General features: G+C 39.2%; 2 protein-coding genes across 2 annotated transcripts in view; both read right to left on the reverse strand.

Moving 5' to 3' along the window:
• Positions 1–1,181: 1,181 nt before the first annotated feature.
• The window catches only part of PTGDR (prostaglandin D2 receptor), a 168,445-nt gene continuing 154,825 nt past the window's right edge, over positions 1,182–14,801 (reverse strand). The window contains exons 3-4 of the mRNA XM_034992468.1: positions 3,125–3,266; positions 1,182–1,208 (exon numbers count right to left, since the gene is read on the reverse strand). The gene's annotated coding sequence lies outside the window, so the exon portion shown is untranslated. The remainder of the gene's footprint in view (positions 1,209–3,124; positions 3,267–14,801) is intronic.
• Positions 1,182–14,801, reverse strand: part of PTGER2 (prostaglandin E receptor 2) — a 119,128-nt gene continuing 105,508 nt past the window's right edge. Inside the window, exons 3-4 of the transcript XR_004676971.1 lie at positions 3,125–3,266; positions 1,182–1,208 (exon numbers count right to left, since the gene is read on the reverse strand). The gene's annotated coding sequence lies outside the window, so the exon portion shown is untranslated. The remainder of the gene's footprint in view (positions 1,209–3,124; positions 3,267–14,801) is intronic.

The following is a 14,801-nucleotide window of genomic DNA, read 5'->3' on the forward strand; positions in this document are numbered from 1 at the left end:
TCCATAAGTTGGAAAGTTGAAGACAAATAACTGCTTTTCTAAAATAATTTGCCTTTCTTAAAAAAAAAAAAAAGTAAATGCAAAACCTGCAAACTATATGATTGTTTTCTCCTGGGCCCACAGAAATCCTCTCAAATGCAATTTTTATAAACATATAAGATATTGTGTCTAACACTGAGAACATAACTAAGAGAAAAGAGAGTTGCCATCAAACTGAAGTAAATTCCCAGGTATATAGGGAAAAGATACTGCATATTTTAGAAAAGGAGTTATACTCAAGCCCTAGGAAGGAAGATCTGAGTGATAGGTATTTTCATTTAGTATTACAAGTAATGAAACGAAGGCTCCAAGAAGGATGTTGCCTAAGATGTTTGGTGAATACGTGGGAGAAAGGAATGTGAAACTGTAAATTCAAGTTTTCTATCAAGCTAGGACCGTAATACATGGCAGCATAAAGAAGAACCCACAAAAGAAAGAAAGTAAGCTCTAGGAGACTGAAGGAAGGCCTAGGTAATGCATTCTGTGAGGTTGATGGAATGTAACATTGCTTTACCATGTTTATCACCGAAGAACACCACTGAGCTATGATCATGAAATTTCTTCTTGGACATTTCACATTGGAACCTTCCAAATTCTTATTCAGAAGTCAATAAAAAAAATCCTTAGGCAGCATTAAAAAAAAAAAAAAAACAGAGTTGATGGAGGATACATCTTAGATAATTTATGCTGCTACATATCCCCTGTTGAGAATTTTTGTTTTGGATAATGCCATCTTAAGTAGTATACTGCAAGCACCTTTGGCTCAGGTCATGATCCTGGGGTCCTGGGATTGAGCCCTGCGACAGGCTCCCTGCTCAGCAGGGAGTCTGATTCTCCCTCTGCCCCTCCCCCTGCTCATGCTTGCATGCTCTCTCTCTCTCTCCTCTCTCTCCTCTCTCTCTCTCTGAAATAAATAAAATCTTAAAAAAAAGATTTAGAAAAAAGTAAATGCAAACCTGATAAACTATAGTTTATTCTTTACTAAGCCTCTAGAAATAACCTCAAATGCAATTTTTATAAACATATAAGATGTGTCTAACATTGAGAACATAACATGTATAAAATACATTTGTTCATAATGAAACCCATAAAACAATACTTACCATGCAGTAATTTCTTTGTTTTCCTTGTTTTACTCTTCCTTCTCATAGACTCTTGACAATGCCTGTCTGTAATTAAATTCAGTATTGGTGGGAAAGAATTTCAGAGTTATTTCTAGTAATTCCCTTGTTCCCTTAATGGACTGGTATCAGATTTTTTTTTTCAATGTGTAGCTGACTTTATTTTGTTAACACTTGCTCTAATCTTAACTTCACAAATGGAGGCTTTCCATCCCCACTAACACAACAGGGAATCTGAGAGTTCAGATCTGTCCACTGCTATTGTTCCCCTTGGGAATGGCCTTTAGCTTGTCGTCTACCAGAGAAAATAATTTTTATGGCTCTCAAGTGTCTTTAAAACAGAGCCTTCTTTTCCTTTGAGAATATATTTCAACTCACATTTTTTATTTTCTAAATGAATAATCCTATGGGTAAATGCCCGTTTGTATATCTGTATGACAGGCAGTTGAACAGACAAAACTTTTAGTTAATGAAACCATTTTGGGCACCTGGGTGGCTCAGTCATTAAGCGTCTGCCTTCAGCTCAGGTCACGATCCCAGGGTCCTGGGATTGAGTCCCACATCGGGCTCCCTGCTCCGCAGGAAGCCTGCTTCTCCCTCTCCCACTCCCCCTGCTTGTGTTCCCTCTCTCTCGCTGTCTCTCTCTAATAAATAAATAAAATCTTTAAAAAAAAAAAAAGAAACCATTTTGTCCCTTACTTTTGTTTAGACAATTAAAAATTGCTTTCTTTTTTCTATTTTTATTAACATAATGTATTATTTGTTTCAGGGGTACAGGTCTATGATTCAACAGTCTTACACAATTTACAATGCTCACCATAGCACATACCCTCCCCAGTGTCCATCACCCAGCCGCCCCATCCCTCCCACCCCCCCACCACTCCAGCAACCCTCAGTTTGTTTCCTGAGATTAAGTCTTTTATGGTTTGTCTCCCTCTGTGATTTCATCTTGTTTCATTTTTCCCTCCCTTCCCCTATGATCCTCTGCCTTGTTTCTCAAATTCTTCATATCAGTGAGATCATATGATAACTGTGTTTCTCTGATTGACTTATTTAAGAATTGCTTTCTAAATAAAAACTCCCCCACAAATCCTTGTGTTATATTTTTGGATTTTCAAATCTTGCTATCTTTTAGAGAAAAGCATAGTCTCAATAAACAATAAAAAATATATATATTAACATAAATTCTATGTATGTTGATGTAATTTCAGACCTTGGCTCTATAAGCCTATTTATGTCAATCTGTGTGTGTGTGTGTGTATAATTGGTACAAATTGACTTAAACTATTTTAAGAGAAAAAAATACCCTTGTATTTTACTTTTATTGTATGAAATTTAACACATGAACATGGTTTGTTCTGTTTTTGTGGTTTAACTTTTGTTTTGTCATTACTGCTCTCTAATTGTTACCAAAAAGAATTTTTACAATTATTTATAACATTGGGAACCTAGTTTCATCTTTGGTTTAATGTTCTCAAATTCTTTGATTCTGAATACAAAGAGAAATTCCAGAACATTTAAGAGTGTTGAAGGAAGAGTAATTAAAACAGTAATCTGAACCCAGAACCATAATCTACCTACATATGTGTATGGCATACTACAGAATGACTGCTGAATTCCTGGTAGTGGTGGTTGTGGTAGAGGGCATATACTTGCTTAAACAGACCTCCTTTCCATAAATATTGTCTATCTAAAGAGGGCTTCTTTATTTGGGGTCCATGATATATGTAGGCAGAATGGAGTGTACATATGCATATATGCATTTTTCTGGTGGTTAGAGTTATAGACTTTCAAAGGGTTTCATAACCCAAAAAAGGCAAAAACAAACAAACAAACAAAAAAACCTATTAGACTAAAAACTTACCAGATGACTGTATCCAATGACCTAAATATTTCAGACTTTCTGAATATCACTTATGTATTAGGGTTCTCCAGAGAAATAGAACCAATAAAAATGGACTCACATGGTTATGGAGGCCAAGAAATCCCTTGATCTGCAGTCTGGAGAACCAGGACAGCTGTTCAAGTCTGAAGGTCTGAGAACAGGGGCCTAAAATGTGAGTCCCAGTCGGAGTCCAAAAGTCAGAGAACCAGGAGCACCAATGCCTGAGGTCAGGAGAAGATGGATGTCTCAGTTCAAGGACCTTTTTGTTCTATTCAGGCCCTCCACAGATTGGATCATGCCCACCCACATTGGGGAGGGTCATCTGCTTTACTCAGTTCAGCAATTCAGATGCTAATCTCTTCTGGAAAAACCGTCACAGACATTTCCAGAAATAGTTTTTTACCAGCTATCTGGGCATCCCTTAGCCCAGTCAAGTTGACACATAAAATTAACCATCACAACTTAATAGCCTGAAACATAAACTTATCATGACTTTTCCACCTCTTAAGACCCAGATGCCAGTCAATAAACTGCAGAAATTTTATCACATGAATGGTACAGGCATATGATCAAAGCAGAGAAAGTAGATCATAGTTTCATTTTATGAAAATGATGTATCCTAAAGACCTTGCAAAACTCAAAATTTGCATATTTCACATTGAATTGCTCTCACAGGACCGACAAAGATATTTACAAGCTGAAGTGGTCAAGTCATATGCCACTAACATAAAACAGTTGGTAATTCATTCATCCTTCCTCCAACTTAAAATCAGAATTCTTCAAAGTTAAAAAAATTGATTTACATTATTCCTAATTTTGTGCTGAAAACAGAACTTTATTGATAATTGAAATTCAGCTTTTTCAAGTTAACACAAGGTAAATTTGCATACATTTCCATTAGGTATGGTACACTCTATACAGTAAACTGAAATTTCACCCCTTCTAATTATTAGGATGCTCAAATTTTTAACTCAATTTATCTCTTGCAAGATATCATTCACAAATAATTTTACACAATTGATAGAACAACTAACACCATTGTTGGTACAATCATTGTAATTAATGGCTCAACTAATCTGTAAAGGGAATAAATTTCTCTCCATTCTTCAGTGGTTATCCATGTTGTGTTGCTTTCATATCCTGTAGCAGGCTGACAACTAAGGAAACCCAAAAGGAAGGAGAAATTGAACCAAATGAAACACCGGTTAAGAGGAGGGTTGGTTTTCATAATGTATGCATGTATGTATGTATGTGTTTCATTTTCATTTTGATTCAGTGCTCTGTGGAAAATTTAATTGACATTTGAAGATGGTTTGAGGTACAGCAACTTCTGATTTTTGACTCATCATTTCCAATCCCTAACTCGAAAGGAGGACAGTATAAATTCCCCCTTAGTTTGTCTACTACACATCAGTCACAATTTGTGTTAAGTAAAATCCTTCAGGGGTTAAACAAAAAAAATTAGATGGAATAAGTCTTTTCTTTTTTCATTTTAGAAATTTGAATTTTAAGGATACTATGACTTACTGTGAACCAAAATTTTGGCTTTTAGGTTGTTTTGGCCTTGATTTGCAAAGCTTCTTTATATAACAAATAATTAACCAAAGTGGCATGTTTGGCTTTCACGTTACAAGTAACATCAACTCTCCTGATTGTCAGAGGTCTCACTCTAAATACACATGGAAAAAGAGTAAGGAAATAGATGTCTAGGTGCCACATGGGAACCAAGTATCAGCAACAGAAGTGGAAGTCATGTAAAAAGCACCACAGACTATATGGGCTACATGACAATCACGAGGTAATTTGAGAACTAGAAGATTTCTACTTCTCAAGATCCAATTCTAGCTTTAGGGAGCCATCAGTCACCCCCTCAATAGCAGAACTTTATGGAGCCCTTGATAACGCTTTGCCATTATCACTCCTCAGCTATTCGTATTGTCTCCTCCAAAAAGCCATTCTTAGTCACCTTCCAAGTATCCTTTCAATGTGTTCCCATAGTCTTCTATGCGTCTTGCTGTTGCAACATTTATCATATTGTATTATAATTCTCCTTTTCTTGTCAGGCCCCTCTACTAGATTATGAAGTCATGTTCTGTGCCTTGGTCATCTCTGTGCTCTGATCCCCTGGCTTCTCTGTGTGTTTTTTAGTCTTTGCTCCCCTCACCAGCTACTTTTGATTGAATTTCTTTTTAGGACTCAAACCTTTCTCAAAGGGAGAATTAGGTTTGTTCATTTAGTCACCATCTTCCCTGTGGGGGTACTTTTTTTTTTCATGCCAGATTACCTCAAAGGCTGTTGGCATACAAAATGGCTGCCACAAACCAAGGGCTGTGGCCAAACTGAGGAGGGTGGTACCAGCATAGTAACTCACACAGTCCAGCCTGGCAGTGGGTTTCGAGGGAAGGCCCGTTTTGAGACTTGTGCTGTGCAAGAGTTTACAGTCCTAAAACTTGTTAAGTGATTAAATGCATGAATGGCCTGTATTATCATTCAACCACTCATTTCTGGACTACTTTCTTTTAGATTGAAGAGCTAATATTCCTTTGGGGAAGAAGCATGAGCTCAGCTTTCAACAGGCAAGAATTTCATTTCCTTCACTGACATCCCTGGTAACAAAAACCAGTTGTTAGGAAATAGGTCAGAGTTATGCATGAAGCTCCAATCTGCTGCTGTGTCAGCCTCAAATGCTAATAGATCTTAAGTAAGGTTTTAGTTTTTGGCAGTTTTGGTGACTAATTTTTTCTGTATAATTTGTTTTTGAAATAAGACAAATTCATCAAAATTAGGCCAGGTTTCCTCTTTCTTTCTTTCCTTCCCTTCTTCCTTCCTTTCTTTATGTTGTTAGTCACCATACAGTACATCATTAGTTTTTGATGTAGTGTTCCATGATTCATTGTTTTCGTATAACACCCACTGCTCCATACAGTATGTGCCCTCCTTAATACCCATCACCAGGCTAACCCATCCCCCCAATCCCTTCCCCTCTAAAACCCTCAGTTTATTTCTCAGAGTTCATAGTCTCTCATGGTTCATCTCTCCCTCCAATTTCCCTCCCTTCATTTTTCCCTTCCTTCTCCTAATGTCCTCCATGCTATTCCTTATGTTCTACAAATAAGTGAAACCATATAATTGACTTTCTCTGCTGGACTTATTTCACTTAGCATAATCTCCTCCAGTCCCATCCATGTTGATGTAAAAGTTGGGTATTCATCCTTTCTGATGGCTGAGTAATATTCCATTGTATATATGGACCACATCTTCTTTATCCATTCATCTGTTGAAGGGCATCTTGGCTCTCTCCACAGTTTGGCTATTGCGGACACTGCTGCTATAAACATTGGGGTGCATATGGCCCTTCTTTTCACTACATCTATGTCTTTGGGGTAAATACCCAGGAGTGCAATTGCTGGGTCATAGGGTAGCTCTATTTTTAAATTTTTGAGGAACCTCCACACTATTTTCCAAAGTGGCTGTACCAACTTACATTCCCACCAACAGTGGAAGAGGGTTCCCCTTTCTCCACAACCTCTCCAACATTCGTTGTTTCTTGCCCTGTCAACTTTTGCCATTCTAACTTGTGTAAGGTGGTATCTCAATGTGGTTTTGATCTGAATTTCCCTGATGGCTAATGATGATGAACATTTTTTCATGTGTCTGTTAGCCATTTGTATGTCTTCTTCAGAGAAGTGTCTGTTCATGTCTTCTGCCCACTTTTTGACTTCATTATTTGTTTTTTGGGTGTGGAGTTTGAGAAGTTCTTCATAGATCTTGGATACCAGCTCTTTATCTATAGTGTTATTTGCAAATATCTTCTCCCATTCTGTGGGTTGCCTCTTTGTTTTGTTGACTATTTCCTTTGCTGTGCAGAAGCTTTTTATCTTTATGAAGTCCCAAAAGTTCATTTTTGCTTTTGTTTCACTAGCTTTTGGAGATGTATCTTGAAAGAAGTTACTGTGGCCCATGTCAAAGAGGTTACTGCCTATGTTCTCCTCTAGGATTTTGATGGATTCCTGTCTCACATTGAGGTCTTTCATCCATTTGGAGTTTATCTTTGTGTATGGGGTTAGAGAATGGTCCAGTTTCATTCTTCTGCACGTGACTATACAGTTTTCCCAGCACCATTCATTGAAGAGACTGTCTTTTTTCCATTGGATATTTTTTCCTGCTTTGTCGAAGTTTATTTGACCATGGAGTTGAGGGTCCATATCTGGGCTCTCTATTCTGTTCCATTGGTCTATATGTCTGTTTTTGTGCCAGTACCATGCTGTCTTGGTGATCGCTGATTTGTAATATAGCTTGAAATCCAGCAACGTGATGCCCCCAGCTTTGTTTTTCTTTTTCAACATTTCCTTGGTGATTCAGGGTCTTTTCTGATTCCATACAAATTTTAGGATTGTTTGTTCCAGCACTTTGAAAAATGTCATTGGAATTTTGATCAGGATGGCACTGAAGGTATAGATTGCTCTGGGTAGCATAGACATTTTAACAATGTTTATTCTTCCGATCCATGAGCATGGAATGTTTTTGCATCTTTTTGTGTCTTCTTCAATTTTTTTCATGAGTGTTGTGTAGTTCCTACAGTATAGATCCTTTACCTCTTTGGTTAGGTTTATTCCAAGGTATCTTATGGTTTTTGGTGCTATTGTAAATAGAATCGTTTCTCTAATTTCTCTTTCTACACTTGTGTTGTTAGTGTATAAGAAAGCAACTGATTTCTGTGCATTAATTTTGTATCCTGCCACATTACTGAATTGCTGTTATGAGTTCTAGTAATTTGGGGGTGGAGTCGTTTGGATTTTCCACATAAAGTATCATGTCATCTGCGAAAAGAGTGAGTTTGACGACTTCTTTGCCAATTTGAATACTTTTATTTCTTTTTGTTGTCTGATTGCTGTTGCTAGGACTTCTAGTACTATGTTGAACAACAGTGGTGAGAGTGGGCACCCTTGACGTGTTCCTGATCTTAAGGGAAAGGCTCTCAGCTTTTCCCCATTGAGGATGATATTCGCTGTGGGTTTTTCATAGATGGATTTTATGAACTTGAGGAATGTTCCCTCTACCCCTATACTCTGAAGAGTTTTAATCAGGAAAGGATGCTGGGTTTTGCCAAATGTTTTTTCTGAATCAATTGAGAGAACCATATGGTTCTTCTCTCTCCTCTTATTAATGTGTTCTATCACATTGACTGATTTGCAAATGTTGAATGACCCTTGCATCCCTGGGATAAATCCCACTTGGTCATGGTGGATGATCCTTTTAATGTATTGTTGGATCCTATTAGCTAGGATTTTGTTGAGGATTTTGGAATCCATATTCATCAGGGATATCGGTCTGAAATTCTCCTTTTTGATGGGGTCTTTGGCTGGTTTGGGGATTAAGGTAATGCTGGCCTCATAGAATGAGTCTGGAAGCTTTCCTTCTGTTTCTATTTTTTGAAACAGCTTCAGGAGTATAGGTATTATTTCTTCTTTGAAAGTTTGGTAAATTGATTCCCTAGGGAATCCATCAGGCCCTGGACTCTTGTTTTTTGGGAGGTTTTTGATCACTGCTTCAATCTCATTACTGGTTATTAGCCTATTCACATTGTCAATTTCTTCCTGTTTCAGTCTTGGGGGTTTATAGGTTCCCAGGAAGGCATCCTTTTCATCCAGGTTGCTCAGTTTATTGGCATATAGTTGTTGATAATAGTTTCTAGTAATTGTTTCTATTTCCTTGGTGTTAGTCATGATCTCTCCCCTTTCATTCATAATTTTATTAATATGGGTCCTTTCTCTTTTCTTTTGATAAGTCTGGTCAGTGGTTTATTGATCTTATTAATTCTTTCAAAGAACCAGCTTCTAGTTTCGTTGATCTGATCTACTGTATTTCTGGTTTCTAATTCATTGATCTAGTGCTCTAATCTTAATTATTTATCTTCTAATATGTGGCTTAGGCATTGTTTGTTGCTTTTTCTCTAATTCTTTAAGGTGTAAAGTTAGTTGGTGAATTTGGGATTTTTCTATTTTTTTGAGTGAGGCTTGGATGGCTATGTATCTCCCCCTTAGGACCGCCTTTGCAGTATCCCATAGGTTTTGGACCGATGTGTTTTCATTCTCACTGGTTTCCATGAATTGTTTTAAGTTCTTCTTTGATTTCTGGTTGAACCAAACATTCTTGAGCAGAGTGGTCTTTAGCTTCCAAGTGTTTGAATTTCTGCCAAATTTTTTCTTGTGATTGAGTTCCAGTTTTAAAGCATTATGGTCTAAGAATATGCAGGGAATAATCTCAATTTTTGGTATCGGTTGAGACCTAATTTGTGACCCAGTATATGGTCTATTCTGGAGAAAGTTCCATGTGCACTCGACAAGAATGAGTATTCTGTTGTTTTAGGGTGGAATGTTCTGTATATATCTACGAGGTCCATCTGGTCCAGTGTGTCATTCAAAGCTCTTGTTTCTTTGTTGATTTTCTGCTTAGATGATCTGTCTATTGCTGAGAGTGGAGTGTTGAGGTCTCCTACAATTAACGTATTGTTATCAATATGACTCTTTATTTTGGTTAACAGTTGGCTTATGTAGATGGCTGCTCCCATGTTGGGGACATAGGTATTTACAATTGTTAGATCTTCTTGTTGGATAGACCCTTTAAGAATGATATAGTGTCCTTCTGTGTCTCTAACTACAGTCTTTAGTTTAAAATCTAATTTGTCTGATATAAGAATTGCTACCCCAGCTTTCTTTTGAGGTCCGCTGGCATGGAAGATGGATGTCCATCCCTTCACTTTCAGCCTGGATGTATCTTTAGGTTCAAAATGAGTCTCTTGTAGACAGCCTATGGGTGGGTCCTGTCTTTTTATCCAAACTGCAACCCTGTGCCGTTTTATGGGAGCATTTAGGCCATTCACGTTGAGAGTGATTATTGAAAGATATGAATTCATTGTCATCATATTGCTTGTGAAGACCTTGTTTTTAGAGATTGTCCCTGTAAATTTCTGTTGTATATCACTCTTGGGGTCTTTCTCCTTTTATAGAACCCCCCCTTAATATTTCGTGCAGGGCCGGCTTAATGGTCACATATTCTTTCAGTTTCTGCCGGTCTTGGAAGCTCTTCACCTCTCCATCCATTCTAAATGACAGCCTTGCCAGATAAAGTATTCTTGGCTGCATGTTCTTCTCCTTTAGTACCCTGAATATGACTTGCCAGGCCTTTCTGTCTTCCAGGTGTCTGTGGATAGGTCTGACGTTATTCTGATGTTCCTCCCTCTGTATGTAAGGAATCTCTTCCCCCTAACTGCCCTTAAGATGGTTTCCTTGGTTCTAAGATTTGCGAGTTTTACTATTACATGCCAGGGCGTTGGCCTGTTTTCCTTGATCTTGGGAGGGGTCCTCTCTGCCTCTAGGATACGAATGTTTGTTTCATTCTCCAGATTAGGGAAGTTCTCAGCTACAATTTGCTCAAATATATCTTCTAGTCCTGTCTCTCTCTCCACCCGCTCCTGGATTCCAATAATTCTGACATTGGAATGTTTCATGATGTCACTTATTTCTCTGATTCTATTTTCATGGATTTTGAGTTTTCTCTGGCCTCCTCTTTTCCCTTTTTATCTATTAAATGGTCTTCCAGGTCACTAATTCGTTCTTCTGCCTCGCTTACCCTAGCTGTTAGATTATCTAGATTAGATTGGATCTCATTGATAGCATTTTTAAGTTCTGCCAATTCAGCTTTCATTTCTGCTCTTAGAGACTCTATGTTGCCATTAATCAATCTCTCCATTCTACTACTATCTTCACAATTGCTACCCTGAATTCTATCTCCGACATCTTGGTTATATCTGAATCCATTTGTAAATCTGTGGCAGAGGTTACAGTCTCTGAGTCTTTCCTATTTTGGGGGTTCCTCCTAATCATTCTGGTTGAGGGGTGGTTGAGGGAATGTATAGAGTCCAAATTATTGACCACAACCCAAGCAAGATGCACCTGTTTTCTAGGGACCTTAGGGTTGCTGTTCTCTTGTTCTCCCAGCCTGTCTTCTCGGGAGGGGTCTGCTGCACTGTTATTCAGGCAACCCTGTTTGGGCAGAGTTGCCCTGCCCCCTGTGGTGGGGATGGGCTCAGTGAAAACCGGTTTTTGGGGGCTTTTGTTCTCTGGTGGCTTTCTCTGGTGGCTTTCCGCATCTCTTCCAAGAGAGCAGGAGAGATCATTTCCAGCCCTCTGCCTCAGAGCAAAGAGATCACATCTGTTCTTCAGTGAGCTCTCCGGGCCACACTCTGTTTCTGTCTGTGCTGCTATAAACTGCAGTGTCCTGGGTTCTTTTCCCCTCCACAGCGCTCCCAGTCCTCACCTCCAGGTCGGAGCATGTCTCTGCCCTTTGTGCTTCTAGAACCGCCAGCTGCCCCCAGTTTGCACAAGGGGCTCCACCGCTCCGGGTTTCCGTCTGGGGGGCTGCCCTAAAGTCCTTTCCCCACCGCTACTGGTCTGTGAGTCTGTGCCCCATCCCTAGCACGGGAGGCTATCGCTCACCGGCGGTGTAGGATCCCCACGGCCAGTCTCCCCCCCCCCGGGCATTTATCCTCCAATATCTGTCTGTGGAATCATGTCTCCCCACTTTGTACCTTGAAACCAATTGCCTGGGATATTCTGTTTGTAGAGATCCAGATCTGTCTTACATCTCAGGCTGATTTTGTGGGTGTTAAGTGTGATCTGGTAGATATCCAACTCAATTATGGGGACTGGTTGGAGTAGCGTCCCCTACTCCTCCACCATCTTCCCCCCCCCCCGCCTTTCTGCATATGGTCCTTGCTAGACCTCTAGTTACATCATTCATTTCAAAGAAGCAGTTTTTAAACTCATCCACACTTTAAGATATTTGGTTTTTGTCTCTCATCACCTGGCTCTTCAGAACCTTTCTTATTACTATAGTAGCTAGAAAAATCAGCACAATCTATTTTAGCTATTTGTCAAATTGGCTAGGCTATGACTTTGGCCCAGTTGTTTGGTCAAACACCAACCTACCTATTACTGTGAAGGTCTTTTTAAAGTGTATTAGTAGACATTGAGTAAAGCATATTATCCTCCATAATATGGGTGGGCCTCATATAATCAGTTGAAGGTCTTAAGAGAAAAGACTTGGGTCCCTGAAGGAAGAAGGAAGTTCTGCCTCCAGACTGCCTTTGGACTCAAGCCTACAATGTCAACTCCTGCTGGAATTTCCAGGCTGCTGGCCTGCCCTGCAAACTGTAGACTTGTTAGCCCCCCCATAATTACACAAGTCAATTTCTTAAATCTACCCTCTTTTCTATTCTCTCTCTCTGTGTATATTACACACACACACAAGCTAGTGAATTAGGATACACCACACACACACACACACACATCCTATTGGTTCTGTTTCTCTCAAGAATTCTGACTAATACAGCTACCATCAGCCTTATTAATGAAGTGGGATTTTTCATGTCTCCCAGAAATAAAATAGGTCAACGATTCTAAAACAATGGGCCCCATGGAGGGGTCTCAGACTGCCAAAGGGGACAAGTAAAGCACTTCCCTTCCTGAGCTTCAACCAGAGTGACTTGACTTTTATTTATATTTTGGAAGATTGTATAAATGATTCTTCAAAAAACATTCCACTGCTAAAAGTAAAGCTTAAAAATGACAGGGTTATGGTTAGGATGGACCACTTTCTCAAAGTTTACATATTTATGGTATCTGAATGAGTTTAACAAAAAGTTTTAGTGTAATTTTTGACTGATGAGTTGGTAATATCTCAAAATGTGCCACACATATTTTTTGTAGCCTATCAAATATTATCTCTATGATAAGGATTTTCAGGACACATACCTTCCCAATAGCTTGATTCCATCCAGCTCTATAGTTAAATATATGTAAGAAAATGTAACTGACTTTGTTTCCCAAATGCAAGTCCATCTTCTTGAGTGGCCTTTCATTAGAGCAATAATCTCTAAAATCACAAAAGGCAGGGGAAAGTGTATTTGATATCATAAAGAGTCCATGGCACTCTTCTTAACAGTCTTTAAAATTTCCCTTCCCACTATAGTATAAAACCTAGGCCAGTGTTTTTCAAACTGTAGTGTACATTAGAATCAACTGTGGAAACATCAATTGCTGGATCCTACCTCCAAAATTTCTGATTTAGTAGGTCCAGGATAGGACCTGAGCATTTATATGTCCAACAAATTCCCAGGTGATGTTGACACTGCTGGTCCATGGGCCCCACTGTGAACCACTAGTTTAGGCTACTTAGCATTGCACAAATGGATCTTCATAGTTCAGCAACGTGGAACTGCTTACAATGCCCTTGGTGGTCACTATGCTGTTTCCTATTGCCATGCCTGTGTTCATGTTCCACCCCTCCTTGTTCCATGTATTTACCTGGCTAATGACTATTTAACTTTAACGAATCAGTGTCCATCATCCCCCAATGATAGAATCTTCTCTATCATTTAAATTGCCTTCCCAGCTCCTCATTTGAACAGGATAGCCCTCCCCTAATGCTACTACACTGCTCCAGACACATTTCTCTATTGCACTCATCCATTATATAAGAATTGTCTATTTATGTATCTATTTCTTCTGTTGACCTGAATTCCTTGCAACTGAAGAGCATCTTATTCCTTGTATGCACAGAACATTCACACTGGAGGTCCTGGGTAAATTGGGGGAAGAGAGTAGAGGAAGGAGGGGGTGGAAGGTAGTGAAACTTATGCCCTTGATTGCTGGGCCTATCTATTGATACAGAGAGCATGTGGCTCTGGGTTAGGGGAAAGCTTCAGGAGGCCATCAGGCCATAAAAGGATTTTTTTTTAATTAATTTTTTAAAAAGATTTTATTTATTTATTTGACAGAGAGAGACAGTGAGAGAGGGATCACAAGCAGGGGGAGTGGGAGAGGGAGAAGCAGGCTTCCTGCGGAGCAGGGAGCCCAATGCGGGGCTCGATCCCAGGACCCCGGGATCATGACCTGAGCCGAAGGCAGATGCTTAACGACTGAGCCACCCAGGTGCCCCAGTAAAAGGACTCTTTTAATTCCATCTGTTCCTGATTCTGTAGTTAATCTACAGAATTCCAGTGAAAATCAAATAAACAATGCACTGGGGTTATATGGCAGGTAATTTTCTATTCCATTTAGCTGTGACCCTTTAACATAGCATACCAGCCTATGAGGAAGGCTATAGGTGATTAATGTGGCAATGTCTGACAGACGTCACCTTTAACTTCACCTCAGGTGAATGAAGTATACATACTCTTATTAAAATTTAGGGCAATTTTAGTAATTTATCATTGGAAGTAATCGGAATATATGGTTATTATTGTCTTTTTTTCATAGAGCTCACAAGGACCATTCATTGCACCGTGAAGCTTGTAAAGGAGGTACTTTGTTCACAGACTACTCTAAATAGTCAGTGTTTAGGCTTTTCAGTATTCCCATTCCTTCTGCCTATCCTCATGACTTATTATTCTTTTCCATTCATGGCCCAATTTAGGATAAAACATTTTAGCTGGAAAAACATAACCCTCTCATTTTATTGATGTTGAGCCTAAGTGGTTTGTCTAGTCACAGCACTGGTCTAAATGGAGGACTGGGATCAGCCTCTGCTCCTACCACAGCACTGCTGCCCTTCATCTGTTTAAGAAGCCCCATTTCATATTTTCAAATTCTGTTCCCAAAGCAGGACAATAAGCAAAACAAATGGAGTTATTCAGCCTCTAAAGTAAATAGAGTAAATTTGAAGGTCAAACCCAGGAGCGACATTGCAAAGGT

Source organism: Mirounga leonina, unplaced genomic scaffold, assembly GCF_011800145.1.
Source record: "Mirounga leonina isolate KUSES-001 unplaced genomic scaffold, KU_Mleo_1.0 Mir_82, whole genome shotgun sequence".
In the NCBI taxonomy this organism is placed as follows: domain Eukaryota; kingdom Metazoa; phylum Chordata; class Mammalia; order Carnivora; family Phocidae; genus Mirounga; species Mirounga leonina.